Here is a 14,055-nt window from a genome sequence, read left to right as displayed (position 1 = left end):
CCCGCTGGCCCCTTGTGGCTCCACGGGCTCTTCCTTGGCTTAAACCTTGCACAGAGACACATGCCCTTTTGTTTCCATTTCAGTTTCCAGTAGCTAAAACCCAACCACCCTGACATCAAAGGAAGGTGGATATTCTTGAAAAAATGAAAAGTGATATCTTTGCATGTGAAAGGAAAATCGTTGAGGTATATATGATTTTTAACTGTATTGGGATATATGAACCAGTTTAAAATGCGGTTTTATTTACTGTAGAGATGAATGCAGATCAGAACCAATGATCCCTTGGCCTTCTAAGTTGAAACCAGTTCATGCATCCCTTAGTTGTTCTTTTTTTATTATTATTATTACAACTGTTATTGTTATTTTTGTCGTTATTATTATTTGGGGTTCCTTGTGTTTTGTTTTTCTTTGCAACTCTCCACACTAAACTCGCAATATTGTGGGGAGAAGCCATGACTAAACTCTACGCTGCGGTGAGATGTAGCAGGGGTCAGCCCCCCGCCACACAGGTCGCCGGGGCTGCAGCTCGCAATAATCACTATTGATCTAAAGCTTTATTTAGCCTTGATCCGTACCCTTGTAGTCGATAAGGTCTTGCCACATTTTATTAGTGAGTTTGACAAGTGTATTATTTGTTTGTTGTTCTGCCCCCTTTCCCCTATATTAAACTGTGAAATTTGTGATTTGTTTAAACGCTGGGTGAATCATAGCTTAGTTTGCATGTCCAGCTAATTTGTTCCTATACATTTTGTTTGATTCTCTTTCTCCTTCTCTCAGGGCTTTTGCATATATATATATATATATATATATATATATATATATATATGGATCTTCTGAAAAGTTTTTTGAGGTGCAAGTTTTTTTTTTCTTTCTCTGTGATTAATGGACACGATGCTGAGATTCAATCACTACATGAAACACCTGGCTGCGTGAACAAAAGAAACAAAGATCCCAGGGCTGTCTTCCGCGCGGCTCTGGGGAAGCTACGTGGCAGCCGGATGCCAGTTTCAGACAGATTCATCATACGTTCGTCTCTTTCCTCTCCTCTCTTTCTTCAAGAAGGAAGTTGATCCTAGTGATTTCAGCCCATGCATTAAACAGGAAACAATAATAAATGTGTAGATTTCATATTTTTCTAAAGGGAACTTAAAAAACTGCTGCTACATGTTATGTACAAAACTGGTTTATGCCACATGAACAGAGAATCACAAGTTTGGTTTTGGTACTTTTTGTTCCTCTTTGTACTCAGTTGTATAGAACTTCCAAATTCAGAATGAAAAGAAAGCTGTTCTGTATCAAACCATCTAAGCAATAAATGTTATATTTTAAAAACGGCAGTTTGCCCATCCCGCTGTCCTGTGATTTGCTCTAATCCTGTCCCCAAACCTACCGCCTGCTCTACGCGGGTCACAGGTATCAGGTGCCTCCAGGAAGTCGCAGGCTGCTTCCTGCCCACATGGGCCATCTGCGGGAAGCCTTGTGCCACAGGAGCATCTTTTGGAAAAGCCACTTGGCCGAAGCTGTGGGCACTGCCTGGAGAGAGTGTGGACAGGTGGGAAGTCCACGGTGACGGCGAGAGCTAGGGGGACCCTTGCAACTGCTTCCCACCATCGGTTATCCACAGCTGAGCCACGGTCTGTCTGCTGTGCCTCGATAACTCTTTTCCTCTCCCCCAACCCAGTTGCACAGGATCGAGTCCACACCCAACGGAAGGAGAGCTCTGGGAGCTCAGAATTCGGCAGTGCAAGTGGGTTTTAGCCAGGGAAGGGGACAGTGACTCCAGGGCTGGTCAAAGCCCACGTGGTGGGGCATGTGTCACTGCAAAGTGGCAACAGGTGAAGTCCTGGACCTGCTACCTCGGGAGTGTTTCTTTAAAAGCAACCCCAGGGGGAGCTGACTGTAGATGGGCTGCACACTCTGACTATCCTGTTGCAGTTTTTTGTTTCTGTTTCATTTCTATTTTGGGGGTGGGGGTTGAACCCAGGGATGCTCTACCACCAAGCTACATTCTCAGCCTTGAATTTGGAGGTAGGATCTCATCAAGTAGCCGAAGCTGGCCTCAAATTTGCCATCCTCGCTCCTTAGCCCCCCATGTGGCTGGGATTAGATGGGAGAGTGCCCTGTACTTCTGCCAGATCACAGCTAGTTGTAGCCCTGTGGTCCCCAAGCCTTCCCCCACCAGGCCCTGACACCCACAGAACTCGGGGCGGGAGAGATCATGAACAAACACTTGCACAGGGACAGCCCTCGGCTGATAAGGTAGCAGACATTTGCCCTGCTGTGAGCGTGAAGTCACTGTCCTGACAGAATTTGGGCTGCAAGCCTGGTCCCTGAAGACCAAGGGCTCTGTGGGGTGTGATAAACAAGGCACTGTAGCCCAAACCCCAGCCACCTGGGTGTGCAGAGAGAGCACAGTCCCCGGGGTCAGGGTGACCCTGGGTAGAGGCATTTAGAAATGTAAGGACCGGACGTATCAACAGTTCTGCCTTTTACCTGAAAAGGAGGCTGGTGTTGATGCTGAGCAAATGTTCTTGCTGTTTCTGGTCGGGAGGAGTCCAGGCTGATTCCAGGCTGAGCTTGGTGGCGCATGTCTGTAATCCCAGCAGTTTGAGAGAGCGAGGCAGGAGGATCGCGAGTTCAAAGCCAGCCTCAGCAACTTAGCAAGGCCCTAAGCAACTCAGTGAGACCCTGTCTCTAAATAAAATACAAAAAGGGCTGGGGATGTGGCTCAGGGGTGGAGTGCCCCTGGGTTCAAACCCCAATACCAAAAAAAAAGAAAAGGCTGGGGTCCCAATATCACCTTCAAAGAACCACCCCCCGTGACCTAAAGAACTCCCGCTAGGCCGTACCTCTTAATCTTAAGATTTCCTCCACCTACCAAGAGTGACACAGGCTGGTGACCAAGCCTTTATTTAACACACATTTGGGGGGACATCATCCAAACCACTGCAGTGTTTTTGACCCACAGGTGACCACCAGCCACTCTGTACCTGTAGATTTATGTCCAAGCCAAGCCATTCTGGTGGGTCCTTGGTAGTTCAAGCCGCCAGAATAGCACATCTTTGTGTTTGTGATAAAATGCACGTGACATAAAATTTACCGTCTTAGCCTTTTTAATCCTACAATTCGGTGGCAGACATCTCCACCATCCAAACCAGAACGTTCTCTTCGTCCCAAACTGAGGCTCTGCACCCACTGAACACTAATGTCCCACTTCCCTCGGCCCACCCACCCCTAACACCCCCATTCTGCTTCTGTCCCTGTGAAGAGGACTCATTTGGGGACCTCTCATGGGTGGAAAGAACATCACACGTGAAAGAGAACTTAACCTTCACAGAGGCCCCGGCTTGTGGCAGCTCAGGAATCTGTCCAGGTGGAGGGGGACCCTGGTAAAGGGATCCCACACTCAGGTCCTCTGCCTGAAGACAGCCTGCCCCCACGGGCTCACAGGCAGCTGGGGAGGGAGCCCAGAGCCGGTCTTCAGCCTCTGTCCTGGCCAAGGGCCTTGTAAGTCCCCAGCCCTAAGAGGGGGGAGCCACAGAGCCTGCCTGGCGGGACTGCCGGGTAGATGAGGTGAGTTAACAGGCAGGAGGTGTCATTAAAGCTTCTGTGACGTCTTGGCATGGACGGCTCCGTCCTTGTCCTGACCCTCCCGGGACACTTCGCCCACCAGTGTTCAGGGGAGCAGTCGGAGCAGGCACTGGTGGGAGGTCCGCCTCTGCCCTCTAAGACCTCTCAGGTTTCACTGCCTCCTCTGGCTCTGTAGCCCACTCACCTTCCCACTCAAAGCACGGCCCTCAGTGTCCCTCAGGGCTGCCTCAGGCCCTGATGCTTATCAGACGTCCCCACTCTGCTCAGTCCCCCTTGAAGCCAGGCCTGTCACAGCCTCCTGGTGAGAGGAGCCACCCTGTAGACCTGGCACCAGGAGGAGGCTCACTGCCCTCGGTGGGATCTGGGGACCCACAGCACCCATATCCCCTGGGAGTGGGCTAAAAATGAGAACCACAGGCATACACACACACACACACACACACACACACACACACACACACACACGTGCTGAGTCAGCATCCACGATTTAACAAAAGCTCCAGGGGATTCGTGAGCACATTAAAATTTGGGAAGCTCTGGTCTAGAGCCTCAAGCAGTTCAGAAGATGAACCCAGAAAAAAACTGCAGACAACTCTTAAAGAGACACTCCATCTGTGTCAGTCAGCATCCTGTTACTGTAACAAAACTCCTGAGAAAAGAAAACGACTTATAAAGAGAAAAGGTTTATTTTTGCTCAGAGTTTCAGAGATTTTAGTCCATGGTCAATTGGTCCATGGGTTGTGGGGCCTGTGACAGCACATCATGGCAGTCATGTGTGGTGAGGAAGTTCTCATGGCATGGCAGCTAGGAAACAAAAGAGACCAGGGTCCCAGTAGCTCCTTCAAAGGCACACCTCCAATGACCTAACTTCCTTCCACTAGGCCCCGCCTCTTAAGGGCCTCACCATCTCCCAGTAGCACCTCAGACCACACTTGCAAACCTTGGGCCTTTGGGAAACATTCCTGATCCAAGCCTCAAGAGGAGGATCATGGAACCCTGACATGGTTTTAAAGAGTGCAGACCCTGAGCCCTCCACAGTCCCTACCTCAGCCCCTGGCAGAGGCAGCCACATCCCACAAGTCACCCAGAGGTCCTGTCTGTGGTTCCTGCCATTTGCCATGTTTATGGACTCCAGCGGCTCCTCCGAAGGAGCCAGAGGGGCCTCCTGCTGGCTCTAGGCCGAAGCTGCCCGCTGGCCTCAGCCTGGTGCAGAGCCACAGGCCCCGGGCAGCTGGGCCCTTTCTCTTTCCATTACCAGCACCCCAGGGAGGCCGGGAACCAGGGAGGGGGACAGGTTTATTTTAAACTTATAATTGAAGGCTGCTCGTTAGCAACAACAACGCAGTCCCTCCAAGTCTAGGCCGCCAAGCCCACGTCCTAAATAAGGAACAAGTGGTCACTCCTTTCCCGTCTTACTTTAAGGGAAGGAAGCCACAGCCAAACGTGGAAGTGATAGGCTGGCCCCGGGGGCTGCCCAGCCTCGCCTGCTCTCAGGGCAGGAATTAGTGGGCACAGTGGCGTCTGCTTTCCAGGCCAGGAGGCCAGCCAGGGCTGCAGGGCTTGCCCTGCCTCCCCGCGGGACTAGCCTGGCTCTTTTTTGGGGGGAGGAGTACTAAGGACTGACCCTGGGGTGCTAAGGACTAGACACTGAGTACATCCCCAGCTCTTTTTTCTTATTTTTAATTTTGAGGAAGGGTCTCACCAAGTTGCCCATTCTGGCCTGGACCTTGCAGTCCTCCTGTCTTGACCTCCTGGGTCACTGGGATTACAGGAAGTCCCACTGAGCGCGGCCCTAACAGCTCTTCTATGGGGCTTCTACATTAAAGTAAGGCTGCTCAGTGGGGGAAATTTAGAAGTGGTAGAAAAATGTAAAGGGAGGTTTTTGTGTCTTGTCTTCACCCAAGCCCAGTGAGCTGAGACCATAAAAGTTCCAGCTGGGTGTGGTGGTGCACGCTCGTAATCCCAGCAACTCGGGAGGCTGAGGCAAGAGGATCACAAGTTGGAGGCCAGCCTCAGCAACTTAGCGAGGCCTTGAGTAACTTAGTGAGACCCTGTCTCACAATAAAAAGGGCTGAGGATGTGGCTCAGAGGTAGAGCACCTCTGGATTCAATCCCTGGTACCAAAACAACAACAACAACAACAACAAAGGTCTTAGTCCTCCCTCAGAGAAGAGATAAGGGTTCAAATGCCTTGCCCGGGTCAGCCAGGTAGTAACTGGCCCTCTTCAGATGAAACTGCCCACCAGCAAATCCTAAAACAGAAGGCCACAGCATGGATGCAATGGGGTGTCCGAGGTGGGGGTTTTGTCCACCAAAAGGGCAGTTCTGAAAGGTAGGAGCAGGCAGCCTCTATGAACTACGGAGGCAGACGTGCCTTGGCCCTGTCCATCTATTCTCACGGTCACTCATGAATTCTGGCTTCTCTTTTGCTGTGTGACAAATGAACAGAACTCAGGGGCAGGATTCAATGGGTTGGTGGGCATTGAGGGATGGCTCAGCCCTTCCCCATGAGGGCACAGCCTCCGAGACTCTTCTCCCTCCTGTCAGGGACAACCCTCGGTGTGGACAACCCACCTGCTCACCCAGCCACTAAGAGGCGTTCACACCCGCCCCCCGGGTTCCTTGTGGAAAACTCACTTTCAAACCTACTGATTCAGGGTCTCGGGAGGTGGGACCCGGCCATACAAACTTTTATTGAATTCTCAGAGAATTCTGAAGCCTGGGAGAGGTCACAGCTCCCCAAGTTAAAGGCAGTCCCAGATCTCAGCCTCTCAGTCTCCTTTGGTACCAAGGGAGTTGGCTCCACCCCCCACCCCAGCGCCACCTCACCCAAATCCGAGGAAGCTCAAGTTCCACTTGTAAAATGCTGTAACTGCCGGTGGTAGTGCAGGCCTGTGAACCCAGCCACTCCAGAAGCTGAGGCAGGAAGATCACAAGTTCAAGGCCAGTCTCAGCCGCTTAGCAAGACTCAAAATAAAAGATGAAAGAGCTGAGGATGTGGTTCAGTGGTAGAGTGCCCCTTTAATCCCCATTAACAAAAAAAAAAAAAAAAGGAGGAAGAGGAGGAGAGGTGGGGAAGAGAAGGAGGGAGAGAGGAGGAGGAGGAGGAGGAGGGGGGGGGGAGGTCGAGGGGGAAGGAGGGGGAGGGGGAAGAAATTCCATAGTATTTGTCTGGAACCCACACATATCCTCAGCACACTCCAAATCCTCTCTAGATGGCTTATGATACTGAAAACAGGCAAATGTAAATAGGTGTCAAGCTGCATTTTTCAGGGAAAATGATAACAAGAAGTTTGGGACGTTCGGTACAGATGCAATTTTTAAAGATATTTCCCGCCTGCAGTTGACTGACCTGCAGGTGCAGGGGTGAGTGGGCCTCTAGCTGCCCCTCAGGGGAACACGAAGGCAGATGGCTTACAAATGTTCGCCTTGGGGATGTTGTTTTGGCTGGGACAACTCTCTGAAGTCTAGGAAACGTGCCAGAACCTTGGAGTACCCATCTGGCCTCTTTCCCAGCATCCGAACACAGGGAGGGTCCTATCTCACCCTGGGACCAGGCCCCCACCCTCCTGAAGGCAACTTCTTTTAAAAGGTTTGAATTTGTTCTTTTCAGATACACATGATAGTGGAGTGTGTGTGAGGCGCTTTGTGCATGTGAGGCAAGCACTCTACTAACTGAGCTATCTCCCTAGTCCCAATGGTAGAGTGTATTTTGACATATTATACATACACAGAGTATGACTTATCCTAATTGAGATCCCATTCTGTGGCTGCACATGATGTGGAGTTACACTGGTCGTGTATCATGTATAAGGACAGGACAGTTATATGTCTGATGCATTCTACTGTCTTCCCTATTCCCATCCCCCGGCCCCTTTCCCTTCATTCCTCTGTCTAATCCAGTGAACTTAGAGTCTCCCCTCCCTACCCTCCCTCGTTGTGGGTCAGCACTCACATATCAGAGAGAACATTCCACCTTTGGGTTTTGGGGACTGGCTTATTTCACTTACCATGATATTCTCCAGTTCCATCCATTTACTGAAAAATGCCATAATTTCATTTTTCTTTAAGGCTGAGTAATATTTATCCATTAATCTGTTGTAGGGCATCTAGGTTGGTTCCATAGCTTAGCTATTGTGAATTGAGCTGCTATAAATATTGATGTGGCTGTGTCCCTGTAGTATGCTGATTTTAAGTCCTTTGGGTATATGCCGAGGAACAGAATAACTGGGTCAAATGGTGGTTCCATTCCAAGTTTTTCAGAGCAGTTGAACCAATTTGCAGTCCCACCAGCAATATAAGAATATACTGTTTCCTCCACATCCTCACCAACATTTATTGTTACTTTTATTCTTGATAATTGCCGTTCTAATTGGAGTAAGATGAAATCTCAGTGTAGTTTTAATTTGCATTTCTCTAATTATTAGTGATGTTGGACATTTTTTCATGTATTCGCTGACCATTCTTATTTCTTCTTCTGTGAAGTCCCTGCTCAGTTCCTTTGCCCATTGATTGAGTTATTGGTTTTTTGGTGATAAGTTTTTTGAGCTCTTTATAGATCCTGGAGATTAATGCTCTACCTGAGCTGCAGGAGATAAGATTTTCTCCCATTCTGTAGGCTCTTTCTTCACGTTCTTGATTGTTTCTAAGAAGCTGTGACTGGACTCAACTTCGGCATCAACTCCAGGAGCACGTGGCTCCACCTGACCCAACTTCTTGAGACTCTGGGCCACCCTTACTTCTAATAGTCCATCAGCCAGGGCTGGCTACATAATGTGCAGGACCTGATACAAAATGAATGTGTGAAGCTCTGTTCCAAAAAGGCAGGAAAACAACTTGGTCTATATTTCTCTCTCAAAAGTCCTGGTATTTTTAATTTGTAAGACCACACAAACATGGGGAAGCCATAGGTAAATGCCCACAGTGCTCAGGGGCTCACCCATACCCATACCTGATGCTCCCTACATCCATGCCCAGGTCTCCACTAGGGACCAAGGGGCCTGCAATCACCAGGCAAGGTTGAGAGAGTGGGCACCCCAGACCCATCCCAGGGAGGCAGGACCACATGTGAGCTAAAGCTCCAAGCCTCTGTGCACATCCCATTGTCCATCAAACTCTGCTTACCAAGCCCAGTTCAAAGATAACATCCATTGAGGATTTCAAGATGGCGCCCGTGAAGCCTTGCACTTCAAGCACAGGGCCCCTTCCCAGCCTGGGCTTACTGGGTAATAGAGCAGGTCACACTGCAGGAAGCCAATCCTGTTCTCAGCTCAGAGCTCCCCTTCCTGACATCCTTAGTCCTATTTGGTCTCCTTGCTGTTCACCTGGCACCCCTGCATTCTCCTGTCTCTGAGGCCCTCACCTGTTCAGAACCCAGAATGCTTTGTTTCCTGATCATTAATGTCCTTGGGGGTGCCTGTCCTCCTGCTCGTCCCTGGCTCTGGGGATGGCTGTATTTGTGGCTTCCCTGAAACAGCAACCCAGCTTCATGAACAGAACTGGGGAGGTGCCGTGGGGCTGGCACGTGTGACTGGACTTGGTTTCCAGGTAACTTCACACAAACCCTGGGCCACACCCTGCCCGGGGGCTCAGTGGGGCTGCTGGGTAGCAGGCACTGGGCTCCAAGGCTCTGAGCTCAGCCCCCCGCAGCCCCCACACCCCTGCCCTGCCATACTCACCCAAGGGGACCCTTCCTCTGGCCCCAGATGGGAGATCCCCAAAGGAGCCAGGTGGGGAGCAGAGCTCCGCCCCCTGTCTTGTCCTTGTCCTCTGGAATGCTCCGGATCATTCCTACCTGCCTTGCTTTCCTAGCTGACCCCTCCACCCAAGTTACACCCAAGTCCTGATTCTCCAAGGTTCGCATCTTGCTGGAAAATGGCAGAGTGAACCCGCAGCTGCCTATGAGGGAGGGAGGGAGGGAGGGGAAGATGGAGTCAGAGGGCCCTGTGAGTGGCCCCGACGGCAAGGGTGAGAAACAGGGCTCTGGGGCATCCTGGAACCCTCTGGTAAGAGGCCAGCGGGGTGGGCGTAAGCTGGGGAGCCGGAGGTGTCTCGGTCTGGGCTTCTGTCCCTTCACCTACAGCACATGTCCGCTGAGCCCCGACCTGTGCAGGTACCAAGCTCAGCCTGGGAGCAAATCCAAGGTGAGGGAACAGGCTCTGCCCTCCAGAAGCTCAGAAGAGGAAATGTGCAGCAGGTGACCCTGGGACACAAGGACATTGCTCCCTGGGGCCAAAGCACAGCGTGTGAGGTGTCAGAGGGGAAAGGCACTGCCGGCAGGGACTCAGCCCAAGTTCATGGGGAGAGGCGCCTGGAGGGACTTGAGGAGCAAGGCTGGGCCAGGGACTGGAGCAGGGCTCAGGGAGGGACTGGAAGTGGGGTGGCACTGCCTGAACCCTCACAGCGCCTGGGACGTGGGTCGGTGAGTCGGGAGGGCTCTGAACACACGAGTTCTTTCTGGCTGAAGGCAGGAGTCGCGAAGGTTCTTGAGCCCATCTGATTGCTGAGCTCTAGAAGGTTCTTTCAACAGCATGAGACAGGAAGCCAGTGATCAACACCCTCCAGGCAGGAGGGAGTGCGGGTTGGAAGTGGCAGAGTCCCGCGGGGCCCTGCTGGGTGAAGGAGGGTGGAGATGTGGGTCCCTCCACACATCAGCCATGTAGCCTGGCATGGGAGCAGATGACGCGTGGGCAGCCCGGGAAGGGAGATGACAGGGAGATGGGTCAGGAGACTGCAGGCTCCGTGTGGCTGGACAGGCCTCTTGGAAGCCTTGGGTAGCAAGTAACTGTGGGAGGCCAACCTTACACGCGACTGGGTCGCATTCCCAGCTGGGTGCTGAGGCTCTCAGACACAGAAATGTGGCACCCTTCTTGGGTGCGAGGGTCGGGGTCTCGTGCATGGGTGTGTCTTGCTACAGCCCCATGGGTGGAGCTACGCTCACCTGTTCCTTTGTAATATAAGCCCTGGCCCTGTTTAGGATAGAATCTTCCATGGAAGTGCCTTGTATGTGTGTCCCCTTCTCTTACTGTGCCCTTGGGTGTGGCCTACCCAGGTGTCAGTCAACCTGCTGACAGCGGACATCATGAAGATAGACTCAGCCCCTGAAACCTGACCCCTGGCCTCATTTGAATAGCTTCTCCTCGATAAAAGGGGTCAGCACGTGCTCTCGCTCTCTCTCTTCCTGCGGACCCTTAAGGTCAGAGGAGCTGTCACAGCGACCCCAAAGAAAAAGGTATTTGTGTCTTTTGTGTGGTTATTTTGTGCAGCCCAGTCAGCCCAGTTCTACTGGAGTGACCCCTGAGACTTTTAGTCACGAGAACAGAAACCCGGCAAGTAACAACAACAACAACAACAAAAAAACAACTCAGATCAGCTTCTCAGACCCAAACTGAGAGTGTGTTGGCCTACACCATGGAAAAGTCCAGAAACAGTGACCTGCACACATACAGATCCAGATACTCCAGGGCTAGTGCTGGCCTCCACCCGCTCCTGTCTTCGCATCACTTTCCTGGTCATGTAGGGTCCCCCACGGGGCAGTGATGTTGGCCCCAGCAGCTCACCTCGATGTTGACCCAGCTTAGCCACCTCAGTGGCCCCCACAATGAGATGCAGGCCAAAGGCAGAGTCAGGCTGGAGAGCAGAGGAAAACTCTGCTGAGGCTCCTTTGAAGGCAAAACAACAGAAAGACTCTGCTAAGTACAAGCCAGGCCCTTCTCTCTGCAGGGTGGCACAGCAGGGGCTCTGGGTCTTTCCTGTCGCTTTTGGGATCCCTGGGCAAGCACATCTGGTCAGCCTTGCTAGGTCTCCGAACAGGGCTTCTGGGTATTTGGACGGTTCCAGAAAAGGGAGACTCATGAGAAAGCCAGCTGCCTCCAGAGGGGCAGACGACTGGGACCCAGGACAGGGAGCTCCAGGGAGCTGGAGCAGGGGAGAAGGTCTCAAGGACGCCTCTTGATTTCCACCCATGGGCCTCGCTAAGGACAGAGTCAACCAGTCCCAGGGCCCTGAGAGTGATTTCCTCTGTGGCCTCCACCCCAGTCCTGCCTCAGTAGAAAATGGGATCTGAAATAGCTTCCTTGGGGGCCTCATGGGGGCAGAGCAACACAGGGCCTGTGTCCTGCCTGCCGAGCCACCAGAAGCAGCAGGAAACAATGGGCACATTCTCTTGTCCCTAGAGAAGTCTGTCCACTCCATATTGAGGCCTCTCAGAGTGCAGGGGCAGGGGATTCTGAACTGCACCCACCGTCACCACAGGACCCCAGGACACACTGAAGCCGGTTCACACCCAGTGATCCTCCTCAAACACCTCCTCACTCGTGTGTATTCCACGACCAACCTCCAGGGGCCCTCCAAACCTGGCCCAACTCACCCTGTCTCCTGATGGACCAGGCGCCTGAATGACCACACCCAGTTCAGCCATGCCTGAGACCACACCCCAGGCCAGCCCCGACTCTACAAGCCGTGCCCAGGATGCCCACCCTCAGTGGACCCTGGGCCCCAGCTGGCTGACACTCCCAAACATGTGTGAGACATCTGTCCCCTCTTTAGCCCTCTTCTGAGTTCTCTCTGTTGCCCCAAATCTGGCTCTGCCTTTGGGGTCTCCTCACGGCCTCCTGAAGGCCCTCCCTGACTCCTCAGCCTCTACTTGGCGCTCCCTGCACCCTGGAGCACAGTTGTCTTTATTTACATATTTAAGTGCTGTGACTCCCACTAAAGAGAGACAGCCCGACAGACCACAAAGGCACAATTATTCTTTTCTGCGTCCCATTCCCCAAACTTAGCACCTTATCTATTTTAGCAGCTCGGACTTTTCATAGACTGGGACAGAGCCCAGTCCTTACAGGACGGAGTGTGGTCTGGACAGTGGGTGGGGACAGCAGGTTTGGGCTCATGCTCAAAGCAGGCCGGTGTGGTGGGTGACAGCTTTGTTTTGTTTTGTTTTTCCCAGAGCCCAGTGGATCTGCAAGTTTCCAACAGAGACTTCCCTTGCACCTCACAGAGGTGTTCTGCAGCTCTCATGTCCCAAGTGCTTTTCCTCCAAGGGGGAGGTCCCCTGCCCTGGCTGCTCATGTCACCTGGGAGCATTCAAGGCCCCCACAGGCAGGTTAGACTTCACTGAGGTAGACCCTCTGTCTCCTATTTCCAGGGATGAATGGGGACCATACAGCCCTGTTAAAAGAGATGACTCCAACAACATCATCCATCGTCATCTTGCAAAGCTGGGAAAAGAAAAGTCTTAGTTTTTGCCTATTTTTTAATGATTCATGGTCTCCCTAACTAACCTATCTAAATGAGTTTACCCGTTTTGCAAAATTATCATCCGCAAAGGCAATGTCAGGCTCGAATTCGTCCTTTTCTAGAGGTCAGTGGGAAGTGTGCAACAGGGGAACCCACGCTGCAGTTTGGGGTGTGACCAGCTTGATGTGACGCCTGATGTTGGCGCCCTCTGTTGGTGATTCCTGGAATCGCTCTGTGGACGTGTCACTGGCTTCAGCGGAACATTCCTCATCTCTCCATGAGGTGGCGCCAGCCCTTCTCCCTCTGGCGTCAGACCCTCAGTGGGCTCAAGTCACCAGCAGATGCGGGGGAATGTTGGTCCATGACAGTTCATTTTGTGTCCCAGGGTCGTTGCACACGACCCTCTTCATGATCACCCCACATGCCAGGTGCTGAGTTCAATGTTTGGTGTTTGTTTACTTGTTTAAAGTTTTTTCAAGGGCAATATTGCTGTTGCCCAGGATGGCCTCAAACCCTTGGGCTCAAGCAGTAGCTGTGGGCATGATCAACCGTGCCCAGCTTCTGAGTTCAACTTTTTATTTTATGTATTTATTTATTTATTTATTTGTTTGTTTGTTTATTTATTTATTTATTTATTTTAAAGAAAGAGTGAGAGAGAGGGAGAGAGAGAATTTTAATGTTTGTTTTTTAGTTCTCGGCGGACACAACATCTTTGTTGGTTTGTGGTGCTGAGGATCGAACCCGGGCCGCACGCATGCCAGGCGAGCGCGCTACCGCTTGAGCCACATCCCCAGCCCCCAACTTTTTATTGATACTAGAGAGTGGCCCACCAAGAACTGGCTTGGAATTCCAAAAGTGGAAGGGATTTCACATATTTTCAAATGTGAAAGACTACACGTCTCATGTTTATTTGAATACAAAATGAATTGGATCATGATGTTAGGAAGGGCAGCTTAAACCAGAGATGGTATCTCTTAAATTATTAAAAGCCATAAACTATATATAAATTCAAGTTTATGGGCTGGAGATTTAGCTCAGAGGAGGAGCATTTGCCTAGCATCTTCGAAGTTCCGTCCCCAGCACTGCAAAAAGGGAAGAAAAAAAAAGTCAAGTTTTTATAACAAAGAAAATACTGTCTGTTTAGGACTGAACTGTGTCTCCCCATTTGTTTGTTGAAATCCTAACCCACAGTACCTCCAAATGTGACTGTGTCTGGAGAGAGGTCTT

The sequence above is a fragment of the Spermophilus citellus genome (assembly GCF_964194105.1).
Source record: "Spermophilus citellus genome assembly, chromosome: 5".
NCBI classification, from domain to species: domain Eukaryota; kingdom Metazoa; phylum Chordata; class Mammalia; order Rodentia; family Sciuridae; genus Spermophilus; species Spermophilus citellus.
The sequence above is the reverse complement of the archived record's forward strand: the minus strand, read 5'-3'. Positions refer to the sequence as shown.